A 5,250-nucleotide genomic window follows, 5' to 3' on the forward strand; every position below is an offset into this window, starting at 1 on the left:
TGGTGACTTTATGAGCAGAATTCCCTGCCTCTCTCAGAAAAGCAGCTCCCACCTCCTGTTGCTGCGATGTCAGCGGCAACACCCTCTGCAAGGACATGTTCAAGAAAGGCATTTTCAAACCCCTCCCAAGCTCGTTCAAAATGGCGCCACGGTCGGGTACTGTGGCTCTCACGCCTGTAATCCGGCACTTCGAGAGGCGGAGGGTGGTGGATCACTTGAGGCCAGGAGTTTGAGACCAGCTTAGGCAATATGGTGAAACCCCGTCTCTACAAAAATTACAAAAATTAGCTGAGCATGGTGGCGCAGACCTGTAATCCAGCTACTTGGAAGGCTGAGGCAGAAGAATTGCTTGAACCCGGGAGATGGAGGTTGCAATGAACTGAGATGGCGCCACTACACTCCAGCCTGGGCGACAGAGTGAGGCCCTGTCTCCAAAACAAAACAGAAAACCCAAAATGGCACCAGAAGGCAAAATCTACTAGAAGAGCTCTCTGTCTCTCTTTTTCTTTTTTTACGAGGAGTGGGATTTCTCAGTGGGCATGAGTAAGCAGGGGGCAGTGCAATGGGAGCACTTACGATAGCAGGGCCCACCACTTGTCCAGGGGCTGCAACTGGGGACTGATTTAACCCCACAGCCATCGGGATGAGGTGTTTCTCAGCCACGTCTTCAAATTCATCTGCATTAAACCTGGTAAAGCCCCACTTCTTGGAGATGTGGATTGCCTGGCAGTCAGGGGACTTGAAGTTGACCCCCATGTGGGCCTCGATCACATGCTCCTTGTTCTGCAGTGTGGTGCCGATGGACATGGCAATGTGGCTGAGGTGAACCCTGGCCACTGTGCCCTGGGGCTCTCCAAAGACCCAACATGCCTGTCTGGAGCCGAAGGTGGGGACAGCATGGGGTCAGAGATAGGAACATCTATTGGAAAGATCTGTCTCCAGGGTCCCTCGGGGTAACTCATACCAGTAGCAGGCTGCTACACCTCTGAGGGGCTGCTGTGTGCAGAAGCTGCACGTAGAAAGAAGGGTGGGCTTAATTAGCAGCAGAGACGAGAGGAGTTCTTGAGGCGGCATTTAAAATGATAACCCTTGGAGACACGGGGCAGAAGGGCTGAGAGCAGAAGGGGGTCATGTGGTCTGATCTCACCCAGACCCAGGGCCTGGGAGGCAGTTGAGGGATTAGAGTACCGGGTGTCACTGCTTCCCAGAAAACACAGCTTGAGACCCAGGGAGAAGAACTTTTGGTGCCAAAGTCCTTTCTGGAAGGTCTGTACTGCTCTGAAACTGGGGATCCATGCGGGCCTGAGGACCGGACTTTTCTATTGGTGAGAAAGCTTCTGTTACCTCTGCAGCAATAAGTCCTGAGTAAGCTTCTGGAGCCTTGGAAAACCCGGTGCCTACTGAGCAATGCATCGGCATGCACCCTTAGGAACCTTATTTGGAAGCTGACGTCTCCTTTGCTCAAAGTCTGGCTTCTTTCCCCCTAGCATATAAAAAGCTTCCAGTCTGCATCTCCCCTCCTCTCATGTTCTTGATTAATCACATTCTGAGGTACAGCTTGGAGCCTGGCCTGAGCCATCAGTGAGCACAGGCAGATATATTGGTCAGGACAATTACAGAGATGGGTCAGAGCATCAGAGGCTTTGGCCACAAGTGCTGGCGATTAGGTTAGAATCCTTTGGACAAATGGATTAGTGCTGACTGGATGGGCTCACTCAGACAAAGGGAAATAAAAGACAACTTTAATCAAGACTAAGCTGCATCTCCCAGCCAGGCAGCCATCGTCAGTGCCTAAGAATGTCTGTTCTGGGACGCCAGGGTCCAATTTGCCTCATTAGCCAGGATGCTGCACCTGCATTGGACAGGAATATGGTCCAAATTTGGAGGCCTAAGAGGAGAAAATCTAGGCCAACCACTGTTGCTTCCAGAAGATTCCAGTCTTATGAAGTGAAACATCTGTCTCATTTGGGGTCAGATAACCACTGGACCCCAAGTTTACGAACATAGGTACTTTGCAGTAAGCCAAGGGGCTGCCAAGAAATATGGCTGGTCTCAGAGTTGAACTGTATTTGGGTTGACTGTGGCCTTTTAAATTCTCTAGCATCACCAGAGCCTGGCTGATGGGACCTTGCCTTTAATCAACAACAAGTAAAGAAACCTTCCAGGTGTGGGCTGGGGCTGCAGGGTACTGACCTTCCCCGCTGTGTTCTCCTCCCCCTTGAGATGTCTGGGGACGGGGGCTCGGTCTGAGGTTTCCAGTGGGTTTCTTTGATGGAAGCACTGGGATCTTTGAAAATCAATCAGTAATATTCCTTCTGACTGGGGAAATCAGGGAGAGCAAACTGATCCCTATCTTTAAGGAAAGGTGGGATTTAGGCCAACAGTTCTCACCTCGGATTGCAGCTTAGAATTGCATGGGGCAGAGCAATTAAAAAACTAACGCGTGGGACCTATCCAGATATTTCTCATGTAATTGTCCGGGGTGAGGCTCAGACATCCAATATTGTTTCTAAATCTCTTTTGCTGACATTAATTGGGCAGGGTTGAGACGCTCAGATTTCAGGTCCTCAACCGAAAAGAGAGTTTGTGTGTGCACTGTGTCCTGTCTCTCTAATTAGATGATAAACTCCTGGAGAGCAAGGATGGGGCCCCGTGTTTGGCATCTTCTCCCACAGGGTTTAATGGAGTGCTGTACACCTTGGGTTCTCAATAAGCATTTAAATACAAATGCTTGGATGCATAAGCAAACAGCATTATTCTCTCAGAAATCTCATCCACTTGAGGCAGTGACGACTATTTTAAATACGTTGCAATGCAGAGGCCCCTTTAAGGATGTCTGGGCCAGCTGGCCCTGCCACAATTACACTCAGCACCATTGTAACTGCTGAAGAAATGTCTAGACAGAAAAACCTTCCAGGCAATGAAAGGTAGAAGGTGTTTAGGGTGTATATATATATATACACATATATATTTAATTTTTGTTTTTGACGAGTCTCAGGTAAAGAAAACAGAGAAGCCTCATCACAGGCAGATTATTTCCTTCTGTGTCTTGCTGGGGAGGATTATCTCATTATCTGATTTTCCTTAGGGAAGTAAGACAAGACAATAGTGTCCCTTGTCTAAAAACTTCTGGAAGGATCCTCTGCAATTATCTAGATATACCATTATGATTCAAGTACCTGTGGGTCTGAGCACTTCATTGATAAAGAAGGTTTATGAAGGAAATTAACAGAATCACCAGAAAATAGAGAGGTAAGTAAGAAGAACAAGTCAAGAAAGGGTGGAACTGGAGTTTAGAATGAAACCTTCCAATACAAGCCATCTTTGCTAAATAACACTATCGTCCATAGACTTTATTTTTAAAAAAGATGAGCATTTTGAATTTTAAAGGAAGCAAAAAAACAGGGAGGAATTATGAATCAAGAATTTGATTGAGACTGGATGAAGCATCACAATTAAGTGCTTAAAATACCATAAAAATAAATTTCTTGCCTTCCTTTTCCTTCTGCTTTTTTCCTTTCTCTTCTTTCCTCCCTGCCTTACTTTTCATAATACTAATTGAGCTGAGAAGCAAAACTTACCATCACATTTACTCAAAATGGTCATGATCTAATGGGGGAGACAGGAGGTGGCATCAGGAGCTCTGGCCCAGGGTAGAATGTGAGATGCTCCCAAAGGGAAGGGAGCTTTGCAAAGCGGACAAGATGTTTTAGAAAGAGGAGAAGCAGCATTCACAGATGAGTCCAGAACAGATTCTCAGAATCTGAAAGGCCATCTAAGGCCAACTTATCCAGGGTTCCTTATGGGATTCTAAACTGTCAGTGGTTTTATGACCTTTCTTAAGTATCTGTAGTCATTCAATTGCCAGACAGGTCAGCATCCCAAAAACAAATGATAGACAAAGTCTGTATCTGTCGATATCCATCAGGACTTCTTTGGTTATAAGAGACAGGAAATTGCAACCTGGTTGAAGCAAAAAAGGTAATTGAGTGCCTCATAGCACTGAAATGTCCAGAAAATAGTCCTGGCTTCAGTCGAGCTGAACGTAGGGGCTCAAATGACATCTACTCTGAATCTCTCAGCTTTGCTTCCCTCAGGTGTTGCTTCCTTGTTAGGCAGGCTTTCCCCTCGTGAAGGCAAGACAGCCACCACCTGCCCAAAGCTCCTGTCTGCTCAGCAACCCAGGCAGAAGAGGGCAGCTCTTTCCTGCTAGCCTTGGGCAACTCTCAGGCCAGCTGGAGTCAGGGCTGGTGCCTAGACTAATCACAGTGGCCAGGGCTGGAGGACACGGACGGACCAGGCCTGCTACAGAAACGCCCCTGGAGCCAGGCAGCAGGCACAGCTCCACCCAAATCACTGAGAGTAGGGATGGGGCTGCTCCCGAAAACAAAACCTGGGGACTGACACCAGAAGGGGCAATGGGTTCTGGCCAGTCAAAAACAACCCAAGTCCCCTTCAGTACAAAACACATACATCTATAAATCAGAAGAAAAACTCATAGGAAAAATAAAGCAAAAAGGCAAAAATTCCCCCCCAAATCCCACTGCATATATATAATGAACATATTTGCATTCAAAAATTTCTTCCTGTTCCTAAGCTAAAATGCCTCTCTATAGTTTTTATCTAGTGACCCTAACTCCACCTTCCTTAGCTACATAGCAAAGGTTAACTCCTTTTAGAAAGCAGAAGACACCCTCCAAATGTTTGAAGACAGCTGTCATGTCCCTGCCAAGTCTTCTTTTCAGCCCAGTATTCTACCTGTGCCTCAGTTGTTCTGGTTTCCTGACCCACTGGGTCATGGCCGTGATCCTGCCTGAGGCTGGCTGCAGTTGGTCCATTCCTTCTTGACATGAGCTGCCTGGATCAGACCTCAATCCCTGACAGCGCGGATGGGCAACAGGGGGGCTGCCATTTCCCTTGCTTCGCATACCACCTTTTATTCACAAAGCCTCTGATGACATTCACTCTCTTGGCAGCCCTGGCCCTCTGCTGGTTCATATAGAGCCCGGAGTCCACCCAAACTCCCAAAACCCTAAGTCCTCCCCAGAACACCTAGCCTCCCCCATTCCACACCACTGAATTCACAATTTGAACCTCAATGCAGGATATCATATGCGTGTTGACTAAGCTTTCTGGTTGTTCCATTTTGGTTTGCTTTGGTTCCAGCCCGAGAGATGGTGTACAGCCCCCTACTGCCACGCATGTGTCAGCTCTCTGACTCAATGGGAGTCAGAAGCACGTTGACCCAGG

At 47.5% G+C, this 5,250-nt stretch overlaps 1 pseudogene; it reads right to left on the reverse strand.

Moving 5' to 3' along the window:
* Positions 1-930: 930 nt before the first annotated feature.
* LOC129457908 (uncharacterized) lies at positions 931-1,047 on the reverse strand (annotated as a pseudogene).
* Between the last annotated feature and the right edge of the window lie 4,203 nt (positions 1,048-5,250).

The sequence above is a fragment of the Symphalangus syndactylus genome, chromosome 11 (genome assembly GCF_028878055.3).
Source record: "Symphalangus syndactylus isolate Jambi chromosome 11, NHGRI_mSymSyn1-v2.1_pri, whole genome shotgun sequence".
NCBI lineage: Eukaryota > Metazoa > Chordata > Mammalia > Primates > Hylobatidae > Symphalangus > Symphalangus syndactylus.